Source organism: Chinchilla lanigera, unplaced genomic scaffold, assembly GCF_000276665.1.
Source record: "Chinchilla lanigera isolate Chin_1 unplaced genomic scaffold, ChiLan1.0 scaffold00038, whole genome shotgun sequence".
NCBI classification, from domain to species: Eukaryota; Metazoa; Chordata; class Mammalia; order Rodentia; family Chinchillidae; genus Chinchilla; species Chinchilla lanigera.
The window spans coordinates 9,874,640-9,896,447 of record NW_004955439.1 but is presented as its reverse complement, the minus strand read 5'-3'; the positions used below and the strand labels follow the sequence as shown (position 1 = coordinate 9,896,447).

The window sequence follows — 21,808 nt, the reverse complement described above, 5'->3', positions numbered from 1 at the left end:
AAGCCTGGCTTCTTAGAAGAAAAGAGCTGATCAAGTTCATTTATTAACAAAGACTTACAGGTTGAGCATTCCTCATCTGAAAATCTGAAATCCAAAATGCTCCATAATTTGAAACTTTTTGAGTGCTATCAGTGGAAAATTCTATATCTGACCTCATATGGTATGTTGCAGTCAAAACAGGCCCACCAAAAATATTGTATAAAATTATCTGCAGGCTATGGATCTGAGATGTATGTGAAATATACATGAATTCTCTGTTTAGGCTTGAGTTTTATCCCCAAGATATCTCATTAAGCATATGTAAATACTCCAGATCTGCAAAGAAAAGAACAAAATTCAGAACACATCTGGCCCCAAGCATTTCAGAACAGGGATATTCAACCTGTAATACTCTGGGAATCTAAGGAAACTTGCCCTTTATCTTTGAATAAGGAACAATTATGGTGGTCTTCTAATACCATTTAAAGCCATTGGCTTTGTGTTAAATTTATTATGATCCTTAATATATCTAATTTTGACTCCGACTACAAGGAATCCCACCTCCCTTGTGAGATTATAGTGAGGAGGGAAATTAAAGACAAATTAATGCCCATATAATTTTTTGTTGTGATTTTGAGCATATTTAGGTAACTTATGGACAGTTTTCCTATAGCTCTATTTTGGGAGAAAAATCCCCTTTTAATTAATGTTTATAGATGTTAAATTTGTTGGAATAAATTTGACTGTAATTTGACTTCTTGTATCCTACAAGTAAAGAAAAATACTCCAAAGCTAATGGATCTTGATGTATTTGTCAGGACTCTACAAATAAAATTCAGCTACAGCTACCCAATTTATTTCTATTAGGAGTAGTAGACTTTATATAAAAAAATTTTAATTTTAAGAGGACTAAAAAATTAAAATTAAAAACCCATACAAAATCCTATTCTCTTAATACTGTTTACTTTTGAAAATAATTTTAAATAGACCACATATGGTTTGTGTTGTTTTTTGTCCTACAGCTATATTATGCACCATTTTCAATAGTGTTACTGCAGTGTAATTACATAATATGTATTAATAATATTCTGTTATTAAGTTTTGGGACTTCACTCACCCAGCCCATGAATGTTAGAATTTGTAACGTTTTTCATCAAAGATAATTAACCTTTGCTGCCCTATAAAACATCTACCTATATTTTGCCTCTGTTGAAAAAGCTCCTAAGATAAATTCCTAGAGTAAGATTGCTACATCTGAGAAAATGCATAGATTGGTAGATGGCTGAGAGGTATGTGTGTATGTGCACATTCTTACTACGTATCATTTCTAAAATGTCTCTAGCAGTCTATACTGGCGTATACATGTCATTTGTGCCACTTTCATCTCCATCCTACTAGTTTTGGGTACTGGAGCCCAATATTTGCCAAGTTGAATTCTGGAAGGCAACAGAGGGTTGTGGAGAGAGCTTGAGTTTTGAAATTAGGCAGTTTTATGACACAGTCTTGGTTCTCAGGGATTTTGTGAGGCTAGCTCAGCATCATTTAATCTCTGAGTTCAGTTTCCTTTTAAAAATGTGATTAGTAGTACTTACTTCATAAAGCTTTTGTGGGTTTCAAATTCAATAGTTTATAAGACGCCTCAACATGACCTGGTGGAATGGATATTTTTTGAATAAGAAAATTGAATAAACTCATTTTTTGCTCTGCATTCACTGCTACTTTTGTAGGAATAGATCTTTCGATATGGATAAAAAGTAAGGCCAAGTTTATCTTTAAATGGAAAATCTGTCCTCTCAATAACATTAAAGACTGATTTTAGATATTCTCCCAAAGCTTGTGTCAGTTCTTTTTTCAAGAAAATATCTTTTATAAGGGAATCACCAGATAAGATGCATTTGAGCAAAAAACTCAAACTGGTTTTGGAAATTTAAAAATCAGTCTTACAAAGCAGAGATTCCAGCTGTGGGACGGGAGGGGCTCGAGTCCAGAGTTGGCTGAATCATTAGTTTAATAATGTCATCAAAGACCTGAGGTCTTTCCAACTTTTCGTTCTGCCGTTTGTCATATGTCTGTTTTATCCTGAGGCTGGCTCATCCCACTGTCAAAACGTTGTTTTCTTCAGCCTCCAGAATAAAGTTTTCTTGTTCATATTAATGAGAGAACAGGGGAAAATACTCCTAAAATTATGTGATAGTAGTGATTCCAACTGATTAAGTCAAATTAAGTCGTGTGTTCATCCCTGGACCAATCAGATTAGACTACTCAAGATCTTCCAATGCTGGAGATGGTGGGAAAAGACAAGATTTTACTTTAGAATCAGTGAAGTTGTACGTTAGTGTCAGCATCAGCAGTGTACACTGTGAGGGAAGCAGATTTTGAACTTGTGGATCATAATTTGTCTTACTATCAGAGTTTTATTGACTGGAAAATAGTTCACAAAATTTAAACTGTTTTCAATATTCATTGAGTTGAACTGTTTCAAAATTCATTCATTTTCATAGCCTTTGAATTAATATTGAGAAATAATTTGTAATTAAAATTATTGTCTTGATTTAGGACTATTACTGATCTTTTGCATTTTGTATCACAATTATACTCTACATTTCCAGTCTTTTTTTTTTAATCCGGTACCAGGAATCGAACTCACGACCTTGCTCTTGCCAAGCAGACGCTGAGCTGCTGAGCTAAATCCCCAGCCCCCTATACTCTACACTTAAGAGATGGTAGAGATGTGCACACATTCAACAAAAGTTCAGTGAGCTCTTATTACCGCTGTGCATGGTGTTTACTGCTATGGATGCAATGGGCAACACAGTGGGGTCTTTGATTTTGCAAATTTTATAACCTACTAGATGAATAAGTTCATGTTTTCAAATAAAGTTGGATTGACTTTTTTGTGCACCTTTGTGTAACTGCCATGTAAGTGGCACATTCATTTATTATGGCCTGTATCTAGATGTCCCCCTAAAAGCCTCATACACTCATATGGCTTTTGGGGGTGGCTGGATCTAGAGTCTATGATACTGATTAAGCATGTGTGGTCCTATTTATCCACTGGTTGGCTTAAAGTAGGTTAGGGTGTGGATAACAGGAAGGCCCAAGCTGCGTGTCGGTGGTACCACACAAAAGGCTTGTATTTTGGATAGGATAAAAAGGAAAGGAGGCTGACTTTTGCGGCCTGCTGCTTGCTGCCTTCAGCCTGTTCTGCCATGGACTGTGTCTCCTCTGTGATGCCCCTTTGCCATGCCACCTTGCCTTGGAGCCAGCTGACTATGAACTGAAACTTTTTATAAACTATGAGCCAAAATAAACCTTTCCTCCTTTAATATTGGGTGTTGAGTGTTTTGCCTCAGCAATGAGAAAAGTAAACAAGAAACTATCTTGTTATAGAAAATGGAAGACAGATTACTTTGGTGCTGATGTCACAAAGTTTTTATCACCTGGCTAGAAGTTTTTTCAAGAGAGGCTAAACTCTGGCTCACTGCTGTCAGAAGAGACAACTTTTGGTTTTGAGTGGAATTTCCTCAACTTTGAATGGACAATCCTGAATAGCCTGAGCAGGCATGTTGATTTGTTTAATAGCACTTATCTAATAATAACTCCATAAGTATATAGTCCTTAACAGCACTGTTACATAGACACAGTCTTTATTTCTTCTATGAGCTGTCACATTGGCAGTTGAAATAGTGAGTAGTGGAATTTCAAAGAACATTTAGGATCTATAATTGACAGGGTTGGTAACTGAATGGGCAATGAATTTCTTGGCTAAATGTGACTGAATGAGGGTGAGCTAGAGAGAGAGGAAGCAGTGGAGAGAAGGTAGATTAGGCTAAACGGGGCAGACTGTGCGTTCTGGGACAAACCAGCTTTCTATAAAAGGTCCATGTAAAAATAATGATTTAAGGGTTGGATATTTATTGCTACATTCTTGTCAATCAATCAACTTCTAAGAAAATGAGATTTAAAGATTTTTTTGAGTAATAGAAATGGAAGGTTGCGGTAAGATACAGTGACATGGGAGCCTATGGAAGAGTTCTAAATAAAAGTTCTGATAAGGGGTTGGGAAAACTCAGGTTACATTAGCCTGGAGGGAATAAACAGAATAGAAGGAATTGAAATGTGGGAGACAAGGACAAGATAAGTAAAACAAGAAGGAAATTCTTTATCTCTACAGCTAATGCTGATGCTATGTGGTGACATTCTTGTAGAGCTGAACAATTCACTTGAGGATTATGTGCTCTTAATTTTTCATTTATAAATAGGAAAGCACTATGCGATGCTTGTCATAGTTTTCTCAGAGCTGAATTTAGAATGTTAATGAAATTAAAATTGAAAAACTACTTTTCTTGCAAGAGATTTCATTATAAATATTTATTAAATCAAAGTAAAACACTCTTGACATATTTGTTATATAGAATTAAAAATATAGTCATGACTAATAAAGCCAGATATAATTTCAGCTATACTCCAGTTATTAAATATACTTGACATAGAGCTGTAACTAATATTTAATTTAATGTGACTATAATTAAATATAATTGCTAAATATAACTGGGCAAAATTAAAATTAAACTACAAAGACTAATCCTAAAATTGCCCACTTCTTTCCAAGAGGTGGTATCTCTTTGGGTGCATATGAACAAAGCAAAGGAGAATTAAACCAATTGTATTACTTAACATTCCCATCACCGAGGTACAAGTATTAAACACCCACAAGTTAAAAAAAGAGAGGTTTTATTTGGCTCATGGTGTCAGGATATTCAGTCCATGGTTGGCTGGCACCAAGGCGGGAACTTCCTGATACAAAGGTGTTACAGGGCACACCTGCCTAGTTCACGGCAGTCTGGAAGCACAGTGGGGGAACAGTGCCAGAGAGCAAGGAGCCAAGGACCGGAGAGTGCCCAGTATCACACCTCCGTATCTCACCCAGGGGTGCGCTTCACTGACCCACTACAAGCCAACAAGTTGACAATCTTAAACATCATACCAGTATTGAGAATTTTAAGCAAAAGTGCCTGATATAATTACTTCTAATATCGATAATTTTGTGTGTAATTTTTTTGTTATAAATCTAACCCAGTTTCTTGTCTTCAAAGAATCTCATAACAAGATGCAAAGTGTTTAGACAGATGAAGAGTCTTTGATAGAAATCTATCTTCCCCTCAAATTAGACTTGGAGATGATTAGTTTTACTATTTCAGCTGTTTCTGAGCAAAAAAAAATACAAGAAAGCAAAAATATTCAGATTAGAGAGAAAAATGTTTGAAGAGAAAAGGAAGGCAAAAAGAAAAAAAAAAAAACCCACAAAACCCAGTAGAAATATGATGGAAGCCCCAAATCAGTAAATACCCTAGATATGCACAGATTATACTAGAGTTTTCTGCAGAAGTATTGTAAATCACTCAGAAATAGTGTACAACTTATTTGCTTAAAATTTCCAGCTAATGTGCTTCAGCAGCATTTTGCAGATAGCGACTTATTATGGAGGCAGAGCTGTTTCTCTTTGTGCTGTTCTCCATCCTGTGATATACTTTTTATTGCTCAAAAGCTATGGAATTGTACCCATGCCTATTGTTGTCCGCCTGATGGGAATTCATGTAATTGAAAGCATTTATCCTCTCTTAGTAGAAAAATTGGGCACTTGGAAGTAATGAAATCTCCCACCTTTGTCCACAGCACAGGAAATACTCTTCCTCCAGCTTTGTTCTAAAGTTTCCATTTTTCCTGGGATAACTTGTTGAAAATGTCGTCTGGCAGTCGAGAATCAGCTGGACTTTCTTGTGGCAAGCTAGCTGCCCATGTTCATAGAGTTACACCTTGGTTGTTATTTCCGCACTGGTGAAAAAATAAAACTGTTCTTAAAAAAATGCCAGGGAGTGACAGATTATAGGTCAAATGTCCAATAGATACTATTTTTTGAATAAGCAACTGTATACGTCATGCCTAAATATATATGTTTAGAGAATTTACTTATGAACAGTGATTAGCTCTGGGGAGAAATTAATAAAGGCAAAGGAGACTTTTACTTTTTACATTATGCTTTTTAAATTTTACACTGTATAGTCTGAAGTTATAAAATGAGCACATGTTTTGTAATTTAAAAAAAAACAACACCTGACAAATAACTACAGGGAGTAAGAAATTTCTTGGGGATAGAATGTGTTTAAATAATTAATTTGTTGACTAGTATTTTCTTTTTCTAAACCAAAACTCCCCTGCCTTTCTCAGGAGGTTGCTTTGAAAAGGAAGGGTAAATGTTTCTAATGAAGTGAACAGCTCAACCTTCCCACCTCCCGCCCAAATGCCTCATTTGGTTTTTGTTAGTAGCGAATGTTACGTGGAAGTCTTTGTGGAAAATCAAGGGATGTGGGTGTTTAACAGGGCAGTACAATGGGCAACCATGCTTTGTACCAGCTGATTTATCAAACTGAAGCAGGAAGAGAGATTTGGAACAACAAGGCATGAAATATCAGAAGGGGTCTCCGTTGTCCTGGGCACTGTGACACAGCACCCAGATGGCTTGAAAGGGTGACCCTTCCAGCATGTGCACCAGCCTGAATCTCTGACTGCTCTCAAATGTGCCAGAAAATAATAAAGAAAAGGTTGTTGCCAACAACTTTTATAGTAACTCTTGCATCATGTTATGAGAGGGTGGACTGCATTTTGTGTGGCTCTAGGTATGCTGCGGGAGGTGGGGAAGGAGACAGGGGGAGTAGTCTCAGATTCCTTTATTTGAATTTTTAAGGCAAAATATTTGGCAAAATATATGGCAGATTCAACCACTTCCTGACATCATCATCAAAGTCAAAAACATGATCTACTTTTAGGAAAATTTATGACAGAGGCTTTGGGGGAAACTTTGAGTACAGTGGGGCCAGAGAGACAAAAGTGTGCATGAAATCCCACATGCTAGGGAGCTGTTCAAAACTGAGTTCTGTTGACTGGAAAATCCAGACTAACAAATCAACTATTGAACTTTAAATCTGATCAGATGTCCAGCCTTAACATACTCCTAAATGCTAAAAGACTGCTCGACAGAGGGGTTATGCAGATAAAATCTGAGTATTGGTAAAGCAGAGAAATTGTAAAGCTTTAGAAATAGGCTTACTCTTCCTATCATTAAAAAAATCCTCAGTCATTTGTGACTGAAATGTCTTGCCTCTTGCATTATTAAACCTCATTTTTCTCCAAGATCTTAAATGTTTTCCCATTATAGATTGAATTGTTTTCTCTCAAAAAATGATTTATTGAAGTCCTAAACTTCAGTGCTTCAGGATGTGCCCTTACTTGGAGACAGGGTCTTGATGGAAGTAATGAAGTTGCAGTGATGTCATTAGGGTTGGCCTTAATTCAACAGGACTGGTGTTGGTGTCCTTTAAAAAGAGGGAGGGATTTGAGCACACACACACACACACACACACACACACACGCATGCACACACACACACACACACACATGCACACATGCATGCACATGCATGCACACTCAGAGAAAGTCTAGTGAAGACAAAGGCAGAAAGCTGAATGATGCTTCTGTAAGCCAAGCGATGCCACAGATGGCCAGTAAACTATCAAAGTTAAGGAGGGGCACAGGCAGATTCTTGAGCACAGCCCTCAGAAGGAAGCACCCTGTGAACACCTTGATTTTGGATTCTAGCTCCCAGAACTGCCAGACAATACTCTTCTGATGTGTAGAGTGCCCAATCTGGTACTTTGTTACAGTCGTCTTGCAAACTAACATATTCTTGTCTCATCTCTCTCAGCACTAATGCTCTGGAACAACCCTTACTTGTTTTTGTAGAAGCTGAAAACCCATTAATAAAGAATACGTTCCTTTGCCAGAATCTAAGCTTGAAGTCAGCTGCTGGGAGGCAACTGGAGGCTTTCACCCTTGAACGAGTTAAAGGAGGTCACTGGCGGAGTCAGGTAGCCTTCTGGAGGGCAACCCTATGACGCAGCACAGCGAGGGTTGTTTCCTCACTCACAAGTCTTTGTGGAAGTTGGAACTGTGGTCTTTTTCCCACTGGCTTGAGGAAGAGCCCACTTGTAGTCATGGTCAGAACTGATATACGGAATCTGATTTTCAAGAAAACTCTCAGTTTTTCTGTTGGCAAATGATTGTTCTGTTGGAGATTCTAGCTGGAAAAATGATTCCTCGGTCTCAGTCAGTTTTGACGGGTGAGTTTCACTTTTGGATTGGGAATTTCACTAATGCTGTGGTGTCAGATGGCTTTCAACTAAATAAACATACCTAAGATATTCGCCACCGAGGTAACAGAAAAAAGAAAAGTGTGTAAAAGAAGAAGCAAACAGATTGGGACAAGATATTTTGCATAAAGTAGGTGTTTAATAAGTTATTTGTAGAGTCAGAATAAGTTGATTAAGCAGGTTTATTGCAAGGAATATTGCCGTCAGAAAATTAGAGAAGCCTTTGGGGGAGATCATGGTCAGTTTGCAATGAATTTGGACAAAATCCGTTCTGCTAGCTGGTAAAATTTCCTTGCAAGCAGAGATAGAGAATGGTAGCTTTTTATTTATTGCTTTACTTTTCAAATGCATGCTTTGATTATACTGAATGGTGCTATTCTAGGAAATATAACGTCTCACAGAAAACAATGCAGTTGGTGGTGAGGGAGGGACAAACGGTTGGTCTGTGATAATGAATAACTTTGACATCTTGTTTGAAGTTAGGTTGTGTTGTTTGCACTTTCCTGTTCCCAAACAAGGTGCTGCATGCCAAGAATGGGTAACAGTTTCAGGGTCACTGGGGACCAATTAGTCATGGATGGGTTGTGACCCTGCACATAATCTTTCTGTAGTATCTAAAAGTGTAAGCAGTTTGTGGTGGGTTCTTAGTTTGGTTTTTGCAGAAGTACTAGGAGAGTTGATTTGTCATTGCTTTTCACCACCAACTTCCCTCTGAAGAAGTCTGTGATGCTCACAGTGGTTAGAGATGAGTGGTTTAGATGGTCTATATTTAAGGAAATGTCCTCCATCCATGGTGGTAAATATTTGCAGGGGAAACCAAAAGAAACCAAAGTTTTCCTAGATCTTTTTGGCACATGAACAGAATTAGCTGATTGGGCAAGCAGAAACAACTTGGGACTAGATAAAGTCACCATTAGATGATTATACATTTATTGAAACTTTTTCTCTGGCTTTGCTAATGGCTTCATTTTTAGCATTATTTTACATGACTTGTCTCTCATCTCATCTTGGAGAAAGAATGGGCTGGGGTGGATCTGGCACCCATGACTTGCGCAGTGTATCCCTTTGTTTTGGGAAAGGAAGAACGTCCAAATGTAACTACATGACTACTCTCTAGACAGCCAGTTCCATCACTGGGAAGGACTGAAGTGATGGGAGTTAAAAGAAGGGGGCTGGATGAAAAGCAAATGGGAAAACAATCTATCCCATGGGGTGTGTACCCAGACCACAGAAAGATACGGATGCTCCAATTTCTGATGGTGACTGACTTATGATGTTTCAACTTCACCATGGTGCAAGATGATAGGCATTCAGTAAAAGCTGCACTTTGAGTTTTGAAGGTTGATCCTTTTTTGGGCTAGCAATGTACAGTACAACCCCCTGTCTTAATGCTGGGCAGCATCAGTGGGCATAGCTCCCATCAGCAGCACCTGACACCTTCCTGTGCCCTTTGCTATTGACTAGGATCTTTAGGTGGTCAGATGTATTTCATGTGTTTTCAACTTTGATGGGCTTATCAAGATGTAACCCCACCATAAGCCAAGGAGCATGGGTGCTAGCAAGTTAGAATAGTCCTGGGGGGGCGGTCATAGCCAAACAGAAACAAAATGATTTACAGAAAATGTTCACGACCTGCTCATGCAGAGATTCAGTGTTGGAAAAGTATGGGACAACAGAAGTCACCCCTGCAGAGGTCTGGGCCAGCCAGAAGATATGCTGGATTGTTGATGATCTGGATGGCAAGGTTTATGATCAAGAAGTTAGTTAAATATAAGAATGGATATGAGAGTACCTTAAATGACTGGCTGCAAGTAAAAGGGTTCAGGACTTTGACAGCAAAGCAGAACTGGTAGGGAAACTTGAACTTGCTGGGTCAGAAGGGACCTGACATAGGAAGCAGAAACTTTGGTTGGGCACCCTGAGCACCTAAAGGAGGAATGGGGAGATGGAGCCTGGGTTCAAGGAAAGTGGCACCAGCAGAGACCATGGCACTGAAGTGCTAGGAAAAGGAGGCCCAGGAATTCAGCTCCAGGTGGGAAGTATTTGTGGGCAGCACCAGTGATTCCCGCAGCAGTTTCATAGTGATAGATACTAACACAGAAGCTGTCTGTTCTCTGCCATGACTGTGAGCAGACAGGGGCTGGCAGGCTTGTTGGGCAACTGAAGAGAATGATAGACCAGTAGTTGCTAATGCTGTGAATTACTGGAGAAATAGCAACAGGTTTTCACTTACACGGATGTGGGAATGCACGTGTTCAGGAGACTGACCACAGATTGGCTTGGCTGGAGGAGAAACAGGATGGTGAGTTGGTAGGCTGAGCTAGCAGGTCAGTATTCAGGTTTTATAATATTAGTCCAAAAGGCTCAAATGGTAGATCAGGAAATGCAGCTCTGAAGAAGGCTCACCCAGGCTTGTGTGATAGCTAGGTCCATGAAAAAGCCAGAGAAAGGCCTGTGGATTTTGTTGTTGTTTTTGTTGCCTTTTTTACCAGTCCCACATAAGGGTATTGGTAAAACTGCAGCTGTGGAATTGGGCAGAAGGGGTTGGTCAGGCGTTTCCCTGGACACGTGAGCTGGATGCTGACACCCTGGGGAGCAGGTAGTTTGCACAGAGTGGGGTTAACGTGTGAGTGCTCACAGGAGGAGTAGAAAACACCATAGAGGTAGACCAGAAGGATTAACTCAGAGGCAAGGGGAAGCTGTGGGTGGCTAATGTGTAAAATAGGTGTAAAACAGCAAAGCCATGTCCTTTTTTTTTTTTTGGTGGTGCTGGGGATCAAAACCCAGGGCCTTGTGCATGCAAGGCAAGGGCTCTACCACTGAGCCACATCCCCAGCCCAAAGCCATGTCTTGACATTTAACTGCCTAAGACACAGCTTGTTTCTGACCCAGTTTTTAAAAGAAGTTTCCATTTTCCTCAGAAAGTGACAGGCAGTCGTTTTTCTTAAACTCTTTATTTTTACTGTCCTGCGAGTTCCTGTGGTTAAGTGTGTATTTTCCTGTGTCGTGCGCAAACCGGCAAGCACAACGCCAGGCACCTGCATGCTGCTAAGTGAAGTCTGTCATTCTTTTTTTTTCTTTTTTTTTTTTTTTAATTATTTTTAAAACGGTTCTCATTCCTTCCTTTTCTTTGTATGTCTCGTTATTTAACTCAGTGGTTTTTAACTGGCAGCATATTAGAATTACTCAGAGGAGTTAAAAAAATTCCTTTTACTGACTCTTCCCAGATTCTGCTATCATTGGTGTGGAGTGGGACCCGGGCGTACCTATGATTTAAACCCTTGGGTTGTGACCCTAAGGTGCGAGCAGGGTGGAACCACCAGACTTTCAGGTTTTCTAGGGACAGAATTCAGGTGAGGGTCAGGTTATGTTTGATATCACTGAGGGTTAATGCTCTACCCTGAAGAGCACTTGGCATCGAAATATGGCACAAGAACTGCTCTTCCAGGTTCTGGTTCTGCCCTCACAGTCCTGAGAGTGCTTCTGGGCATGGTCTGCATGACAGAGTTGTAGAAATGTCTGGCTACAGATTGTCTCAGTTTTTTTGGCCTGGTTTTAAATCAGAAGATGGTAGATGTATTAAAGATAAGTGGCTCTTAAACGTTCAGAGTTTGGTCATCTTTGGTGTAGAATGTGAATGCTAATGAAATTTTTTTCTTTAAAAAACACCAGTTTCCTTTAAAACTTCTTGGAAGTAGAATTTTATAAGTGGAAGAATCACTGAAGATTATTTTGTTGTATAATCCCTTAATTTTGCAGATGGGGACGCTGAGATGCAAAGAGATGAACTGGTTTATCCATGGTGGCCTGGCTAGTGAAAAACAGTCTGAGACCAGGACCCTGAGATGCTGACTGTCAATCAGAAGGTTCTTTCTCCTATGGCATCCTCTCCCCTGTTTTCACTCCCTTCTTTATGTCTTCATCTATTTTAAAAAGCACTTGATAGCTGTTGCACGCTCAAACTGTATACACCGGGCAGGTCAGAATGCTTCTCACTTTTTATTCATTGGGTAGAATAAAATATCTTTCTGATCAACAGGGACAAATATTTGTTTAAAAATCATTGTACAAAGGCTATATCATTTTAATATAGGCTATCTTTTCCAAATTAATTTTTTCTGTGAGAACCATAGAGCTCTTAAGGGTAGTTTGTAGCTTACGGAGTGCAGCATGCAGTGGGTCTGCGGATGCTGGCCTTGGAGTTGAATTCCCCTTCACTTGACCTTGCAGTCAATAAAGACTGCTGGTGCCAGGGGCGGGGGGAAAGAGTGGCTGGTAACTAATTCTATTGTTACTCAGTTTTTATGTTTAAAAAAAGTGTGATGCAGCAGTAAGTAGTACTGAGGAAACAATACACCGAACTGTCAAAGATAAGTGCACAGGGAGGAGGTTCTTTAGGAGCTGTGATGCGTAGACGTGTGTATTCTTGTCATGGAATTAGGAAAGTTTGGGATTTGGATGACTGAGTTCAGACCTCCTAGTTTAAAAATAAAGGCTTCAGATTTTGCTTGACTAAAGTCAGCCAACAACTTACTGGAGTTGGAACTTCAGTCTTTCTCTTTATCTTTCTTAATAGGGATATTTAAAAAAGATACAAATTTGTGAGTTGTTCTTTTATTTCTGAAAGTAACAAGTGCTCATGTAGAAATATGAGTATAGAAAATGCTGTACAATATAAAGAAACAAGTATTGCATATATTTCGATAATCTAGTTTCTTCCCTTTATGTAAGATGGTGAGTTAATTTTAGAATAAATTATTTTCAAGAATTAGTGTTATTGAAGTGATTCTTCCACTTATAAAATTCTACTTCCAAGAAGTTTTAAAGGAAACTGATGTTTTTTAAAGAAAAAAAATTTCATTAGCATTCACATTCTACACCAATACTGTTGAATTGAATAGTATAGATAATGATTTTTATCCATTTCATATAATTTATGTACATACACACAAACGTACATACATATATAGTGGGATATATATGTGTATACATATGTGGATCTATATAATGGGATTATGTATATATATATATACACATACATACATAAGACCTTTCGGTGAGGCTTCAGTGGACATTTCCGTTGTTACCTTGGTGTATATATTGGATTAGCTCCTCAAGATTTCAAGATACTTACTTTTGAAAGTATAATATATGTACACTTTGGGTACACACTTCCATGGTTCCCTCCATGAGTGTGTATTCGTGGAAATGAGTGGAGGTGTGGGTTGTTGAGTGTCCCTTCTAACATGCATGTTGAAAGTTGATCATCATTGTCTCACTGATCTTATGTTATAGCAGTACTTAGAGTGGAACGCGCAAGAGGTGATGGGGCTGTGAAGACTTCTGTGCTCATGGCTGGGATCAGTGCTTGTAATAGGGAGTTCGTCATTCATGCTCCTTGCTCCTTTGCCTTTTTGCCTTCCCCATGGAATGAGGCTGCAGAAAGGCTCCTGAGATGCTCTCTCTTCCATCTCGGACTTCCCAGCCTCCAGAACTGCGAGGAAATAGGTTCCTTTTCTCTATAAATAACCCAGTCTGTGACATCCTGTTAGAGTGGCATGAATGGACTAAGACATCATTTCATCACTCTTTGTTATTCCAGCTGCCTTCTGGAAATCCAACTACCCAAGCCTCTCCTCCAGAAAGCTAATCATTTAAACACAGGACGCGAATGTGTGAATGGATAACTAAGACCGTTAATGATGGCCTGGTTCCCACAAGGCCCCGCAGGGTTAAATGTAAACCAAAGTCAACATGAAATATACCTGCAGTCCCCTCCTTGTGCTTACTTTTTCCAAATCTCCACACCTAACCACTGAAATTTGATCTTATGTTTTGATCCAGAGATTTGTGACTCAGTGGTTTGTTTGGGTAATTTTATTGTAGTAGAGACTCCCCCCACCACCCAGCACCATTACTTTTATACATCAGCAGCAGGAAGCTACATGTCACCCTGTGGACTTGTACAGCTGTCGGTGCTGGGCAGAGGAGCAAGTGGCAGCTGGCATCTGGTCCCAGTTGACTTGCCCAACAGAACCCCGCTGCATAGAGGCTGTGGGTGCCTGGAGGAAGGGACAGCTCCTGCTACTTTCCAGAAAGGCCCCAAGAGGTCAGCAGCAATCCCATGGCTCCTCTCCTTTGGGGAGATGCCAGCTATTTTGCTGGCTTAGAGAAGGGTCAGCATTTCATTGCCAGGGACCAGGTCCTTAAGTGCCACTGGTTTGTGCAGGACAAGAAAGGCAGAAGGAATTTTCAGAGCTGCAGAAGTCTCAGAGGCTCTGTATGTAGACAACAGGTAAAATGAGTTAATTTCAGAGTAGTCTAATAGGGAATAGTGGTAGAATCTCTGTATGTATAGGTCCATTTAGAAAATAATTTTATACTCTTCATAAAATATATGTCTATTTAAAGACACATTTTTATTATCACCACCATCATTATTATTGGTTTCTTTGAGACAGGGTCTTGCCCTGTACTCCAGCTGGTCTTGAACTCAGTATGTAGCCTGTATTGGCTTTGAACTCACTGCAGTCCTCCTGTCTCAGCCTCCTGATTGCTGAGATTACCAGCATGCACCACCATTCCTGGCTCTAGAAACTTTTCATTTTACAACAGTTTAGATTTATAGAAAAATTGGGAAGACAGTGAGATTTTCTGTCTCCCCCACACTCAGTTTTTCCTATCAGTAGCATCATATATTATTCCTGTGGTATACAGCAGTTAATACTGATATGCTCTTGTTATTAACTAAACCTCATTCTTCATCCCAGTTTCCTTAGTTTTTACCTAGTATGACTTTTTAATTCCAGAATCTCATGCAAAATGTTACATTTTTCTGTCCTGTCTCCATAGGCAGTGGCAGCTTCTCAGATTTTCCTTGTTCTTGATGATCTCGACAGTTTTGAGGAGCACTGGGGAGGCGTTTTGTAGAATGTACCTCATCTGGAACTTGTCTAGTATTTTTCTCATGATTAGAATGCAATTATAGTAGTCCTTCCAGAGGACGACTGTGGAAGTGAAATACCACTCTTATTGCATCATATCGAGCATACAGAGCATCCATGTAGTTTATGACTATCAGTGTTGACCTTGATCACCTGGCTGGAGTAGTGTATATCAGCTATTCCCTTCCCATCTCCCTGGTAGTGCATTGCTCCTGGGGTCAGGGTGAATCTCTCCCTGATGATCCTGGAGCCCCCTCTGACCATGTAACCTCCCTCCCTGGGCTCCACTCCTTTGGTATTATGTTAATTCTTTCACCCAAGAAGCTTTTGCAGATACTAATTTCTCTTTTGGGAAAGTTTCTCTATGAGTATTCCCTACCCTAGACCCTGCCTTTCATTCACATCTTTATAATATTTATTAATTGGTTCCCACAGTGGTAGGGGCTGGAAAGTTTAAAATTTGTGGGAAAGCCTGGCAGGCTGGAAATAGGCAGGACTTAATGTTACATTGTTGAGGTAGAGTTTCTTTTGCAGGAAACTTGTTTTTGCTAGCAAAGCATTCAACTGATTAGATGAGGCCCACCCACACAATGGAGGTGAACTTAAAGTCAGCCAATGGAGATGTTAACCATCCCTTCAGAATACCTTCCAGCAACTCCTAGACTGCTACTTGATTAAATAGCTGGATCCTACAGCCTAACCAAGTTAATACATTAATTGACGATCTTAATGACCAAGACAAAAAAGCATCATGAGCAAGAACAGGTGTCAGGGCTGTGAGAGGCATGCCTGGGATAGAGAGTGGTGAGGACCATTGTAAGTCAGTTGGAGTGGCCAGGAGAGATGAAGTTTGAGCTGAAATAAGAAAAGTTATGAAAGAAGAGAAAGAAGAGAAGGAAACACTCATGTCGAGTGTGTTGGTCAATTTTCCATCACAGGACAAAATTACTGAGAAAGTCAGTGTAAAAGGAGGAAAGATTTATTTTAGCTAGTGACTTCAGGGGTTCAGTTCATGGTAGGCTCTTTCCATTGTTGTGGTCCTGAGGTGAGGCAGAACGTTATGGTGGAAAGCAGTGGTGGAGGGAAGCTGCTTCCCTGTGGCCGCCAGGAGGCGCTGTAGAACAAGAGCATCAGAGGAAGGTACCAGGGAACAGACAGAGTCCACAGGGTCGAGTCCACAGGGTCACGTCCCCACGATCCACTCCCTTCAGCCCGGCCCCAACTCCTGTTTCTGTTATCACTCAGTAATGTCCCCAAATTAAAAGCTCATCAAAGGATTAATCCACTGGCAAAGTTAAAGCCCTCATGGTCTAATCACTTTCCCCAAGCCCATTAGCTAGCAATTAAGTCTTTAGCACATGAAATTTAGGGAACATTTCCAAACTGAACCACAACACCTAGACCTTGCATGTGTACAATTCCCTAGATGATACTGATGTGGTTGCCCTGGGGACCTGCACTGAGAGCCACTGGCTAAATATATACTTTCATTATTATGCAATGAATCCTAGGAAGGCTCAGTAGCACCAGTGTGATCACTTCCCTCCAGATACCTTCCTCACATGTTTTGAGGGCCTGGCAGTATGGATTGGAAGGCAAAATCTTGAGAAGGAAGCTTTGAATGACCGTAGCACAGATGAAGGACAAGGGGCTGCTGCAAGTAAGGACTAACTTTACCTGGAGGTGACACTAAACAAAAATCTCATGTGATGCCATAATTTTGGATTATCACTCTGGCAAGCCACTGAGTCCATTAGGACCTCAGTTTCCCTATTAGTACAAAGAAGAGGTAGTAGTTGGTAATCCTGAAATATATTTTGGTGGCACACTGAATTAATAAGGTTTGTTGGGAAGTATGATTCAACTGTTTCAGTATCAAATGAGGGATGTGGACAGTGTGTGAAGGAGGGGTTGATTATTCCTTTTCTCATGTCATTTCCACTCTCAGCTCTTCTTATGTGGGAGGAAAATCTTGGCATAGGGGAGACTGCGGAGAACTTGGACATAGATGGAGGAGCATGTGAAGATGTTGTAAGCCTCACCCTTCTTGGGAATGGGAAGAGATTGAGACCTGGTAAAACTACATGATCTTTAAGTCCTGCTCAGCCTTAGCATCTTGTGGTTCCCTGACTTGTCTTCATAGGAATTTCATATTTGAGCTCAGATGTGAAAGTCTGTAAAGGAAGAGAAGGAACCAGACTACCAGAATTTGTACTTTGGCAAATTTGTAGAAGATGCTGGTGAAATTGCCCTGGGACCTACACAATGCCTTCAACTGTGACATAATTTAACATAACAGTCACAAAGCTCTAGGAAAATGGCTGGTAGTGGTCAGCTCTCTGAGACTTTTCCTAAATCTAGCAGGGTCACTACTGGGAATTGAACTCAGGACCTCGCACTTGCCAGGCAGGCACTAGAGCTATATCCCCTCTAGCAGGGTCAGGACTAACCTCCAAAATCAGATGTTCTCTGCAAGGCCTGCATGTCCCCCGCTGCCATCTACCCTCTAGTAAGAGGCTCCCTTGCTGGTCCTGACTCATGTCCAGGAGAACTGCCAGGCACAGAGTTTTGCTGGAGAAAAGCTGTACCTAAGGGCTGGAAACCTAATGGAGCCCTGCGCTTTCTTAGCTACATATACCCTTTCTTTATTTCATCCACACTGGAAGTGATTTAGGGAGTAGTTAAGGGGAAGAACATGCTCATTTTCCCCTAATTTTGTGTTTTTAAACACAACAACAAACAATCATTTATGTACACCAATGTTGCTGAAAGAGACATTCAGTGCTCCACAGACTAAAAACTGAACCTCTAAGAGCGCCTTTTGTTAATTTAAGAAGTCTGCAATTTGATATATGAAGGATTATTCAAACGCTATTCCAGTGAGCATTAAGTATGTTCTTGGAAGGAAATAGAAGATATATTAACTTTATTGGCTCAGCAAGTTTCACTCTAATTAGTCTAAACTATCAGTTGTGAGATCCGTTTGTTGTATTTATTGAAGGCATTGGAAAAGAGAGTGAATAAGGGCTTAATTTCTTGAAGGAAAATAAGTGTAGGAATCCAGAATATAAAAAAGGAATAAGGAATATTCACTATATCTTTATTTTTTTTCCATGGACCAATTGTTTCCATGAAGGAAATGTACAGCAAATCTCAAGACTCCTGATCACTGTCAAGTAATAAAGGCCCAATAGTCACCAATTAGTATAATCCATCCAATGTAAATATCAAGTGTGTGTTTCCTTTAATGTCACAATTCTTCCCTCCCCTAGTTAAAATCCAGAACAGCTTGCTGCCTTCAGTGGGATTAGGGGATGCTGTCCTCTTTTTTCCTTTCCTCACATTTTTATTTGTCTTTGTAAATCTTGCCAGCAGAAATTTCTGACCCCTACCGTGTTGCATTAGATAGGTCAGGGGAGAGGCAAAAGCTGTGGGATGTTAGAGTGAGCTGATGTCTTGTTTTCTGGTTCTGACTGATGCCAGGCACTACCCCTCCCTCAGGGGCTCCTTAATGGGCTCTTTGTATGTTGCCTTGGCCTGGCATCTTGCACCTGTGGGCTCTGCTGCACAGACCTCACCATATCCTGTGGTTGGTTGTGCCTGGGCTTTAGCAATCTCCTTTGTGAACTGTGGTGCACTTCTTGCTGAGGTCAGCTGTCCCTTCCAGGCAGCCCTCTTGGGTTGGATCCAAATTTCAACCACACTGGTTCTTCCTTGAATGTTACCCACAGTAGCTCCATCCTGTACCTCTTTAAACTTTGGGAGCAGCCCTGTCCTGCCATGGCTAACTTCTTGCTTGTGATAAGAATTGCAAACCAGAGTTCCCTTGTCTATAAGATTTGCAGATGGGTCAAACCCCTAAGGTCACCATGTTTGCCAATCCTTAGCCCAGTGTTCTGAGGCTAAGTGACTAATACTCTTGTTCATTTTCTCATCACTGGAACAAAATACCCAACCCATGCAGTTTAAGGAAGGAGAGGTTATATTGGCTCACAGTTTTGCATGGTTGGCTGGCTCCAAGGCAGAAATGGTGTGATACAAGGGCACAGTGAAGGGAAGTGGCTCACTTCACAGAAATCAGGAAGCAGAAAGAGGGAAAGGAAGAGCCAGGGATGAAAACACACCCTTCCACATAATGACCCACTTACCTGTCCCATCCAACCAGGCCCCACCTCTGAATATGAGAATTTGGGGGGACATTTTTGATCTAAACCATAATGTTTCACCCCAGCCCCCCAAACTCATATTCATCTCATAATACAAAATGCATTTATTTCCTAAGAGTTACCAAAGTCTTAACAGTTGCAGCACTGCTGAAAAATCTTAAGTCCAAAGTCTCCTCTTAAGACTCAAGGCAGACTCTTAGCTATGGGCTCCTATATAATTAAAAAATAAGGTGAAACACTTCCAGCATATGACACAGGGTAAACATTCCTATTACAAAAGGGGATAGGAAGAAATAGGACCAAAGCAAAACTTAAGCCCCACAGGGTAAACACTAAATCTTGTAACTCCAAGTGCAGCACTAAGGGCAGGTTGTGGTGAGATGTGAGTTCCAAAAATCTTGGGCAGACTGACTGCTATGGCTTTGCCAGTTTCAGCCCACACGGCTTCTCTTTTGGCTCTGCTCACTGCCCGTGGCCTTCCTGGGCAGATGTTCCATGTTCCTGGCATCTCCAACATCCTGGGGTCTCTACTGCACTTTTAGCTTTATTTTCACAGTTTCATGTCTCTCATGGGATGTGTGCTGCCTGGCCTCCTAGGCCTTCTTTTAAAATCTGGGAGGAAGCTTCCATGATCCTGTAACTCTTGCACTCTGCGTGCCTGTAAAATCCATACCATGTAGATGGTGCCAAGGTCTACTGCCAGCTTGAGCACGAGGATCTGGGCTCACTGGACCATGGGTGAAATGGCCTCTGAGTGCCTGCATGGAGGAGCATGATGACGTGGAACCCAGGGGACCAATTTCCTAGGCAGCCCTTCTAGAGTGGGGGGCCCAGGGGCTTTTTTTCTCAAAAAGGTCCAATTTTTGCACCATTGAGCCTGTAATTGATGGAGTCTTACTAATTCTTGAGATGCCTTCAAACCATCTTTCCTTAGTCCTGATGCAAGGTACATGGCTTAGTGTTAAAGCTAATCTTTTCAGCAACCAGTCTCTCCTTAGCCCCACTTGTATGGGTGCTTCCTTTCTGGCTACCAGCAAAAGTTTTCAGCTTATTCAGCTCTGGGATTTTTGGTTCCAGTTTTCACTGTCAGTCAGGCTGAAAGCAACAAGGAATACCCATCTACAGCCTGAACAGTGGGCTGCCTTGGAATTTCCTCCACCAGATTAATTAGTCCACTGCCTTTAATTGCAATTTCTCACAACGTTTCAGGATATGAGAAAAATGAAGACACATTTTTGTCAATGTGTAAAATAAGTAGACAAGTACAACTACCAAAGGAGTCTTTTACTGAAATGAAACCTGAGTCTGTCTTTTGAGACCCAACTAGACTCCTAGTAAGGATTCTAGTCTTCTGTGCTCCAACTAGAAACACCCATCAAGCTGAGTTTGCAGCATTCTAAAAGTTCTCTGGCCAACATCTCCAACCCTTTCCAGATTCTTCTCACAAACCAGTTCCGAATGTTTCTGAACCACATGGTAAAATATAATCAGAGCAACAGCCCTGCTTCTGTGGTACCAATTTTCTGTATTAGTCACTCATGTAACCTAAAGAAGGAGAGGATATGTTGGCTCGCAGATTTGGTTCTTGTGTGGTCACCTAGCTCTAAGGCAGAATTAGAGTGATGGAACGTCATGGTGGAGGAAGACTCCTCACCTCATGTCAGCCAGGAAGGAGAGGAACAGGGGCAAAGGAAGGAGAGGGGGAGGGAAAAGGAGAGGAAGAGGGAGAGGAAATGAGAGCAAGAATGGGGAGAAACTTGGGACAAGAACGTACCTTCCAAATCATGCCCCTGTGACCTGCCACCTCCAATCAGGCCCCACTGCTACACATGAAAAGTTTGGGGGACACTTAAAATCTAAACCATAGCAGAGTTTTCTTTTTAATTGTTTTTAAACTTTTGCAAGATCTTTCTGCATAAAAGCAACAGAATTTCAACAGTCTTAAGACGTTTACAATGGAATATCTGAATATACTCTGTACACATTATTATTTATAGCAATTTTACATGCTAAATTAACAGATTGTACAAAAAGTCCTTTCTAAATCCTTCAGTTCCCTTTACTCTCAGAGTGCTACAGGTTAAGGTCTGAACTAAGGCTGTTAACAAGTATGAAGTTAAGACAGCACAACTTATATAAACTAATTAATTCAACAGTTCATTTTAACATCTTTGACCTTTTACAGCTCTGTATGAGGAAAACAAACCTTACTTTGAAATACTAGTAAGAGACCAGGAAATAAGTTTCAAAAAGTCATTAGAGACAACTGAACTCTACTTGATAAAGTAGATACCTGAAAAGAAAGTTGACTCTACATTGGTCACTTGAATACACAAAGTGACAACCTATCTGATAAATGGCAGCTGAATTTCCATGCTTATGGAAAACCAGCCAAAGCATACTGTCAATCTGTCTGGGGGTGTGGTGTCCACTAAGCAGTTAAGTTTGTTTCAGGATAGCTTCCTGTTCAATCTTCTTCAGATTTAGTCCCATTTACAATTCAAAACATGCA

General features: G+C 40.5%; 1 protein-coding gene across 2 annotated transcripts in view; it reads left to right on the top strand.

The window, feature by feature from the left end:
• Positions 1-21,808, top strand: part of Esr1 (estrogen receptor 1) — a 364,976-nt gene that overhangs the window by 57,159 nt on the left and 286,009 nt on the right. Inside the window, exon 1 of one of the 2 annotated variants that reach the window (XM_005390574.2) lies at positions 7,920-8,156. The exons of the other annotated variant lie outside the window; for it this stretch is intronic. The gene's annotated coding sequence lies outside the window, so the exon portion shown is untranslated. Of the gene's footprint in view, positions 1-7,919; positions 8,157-21,808 lie in introns of those variants that run through there. 2 annotated transcript variants of the gene reach the window in all.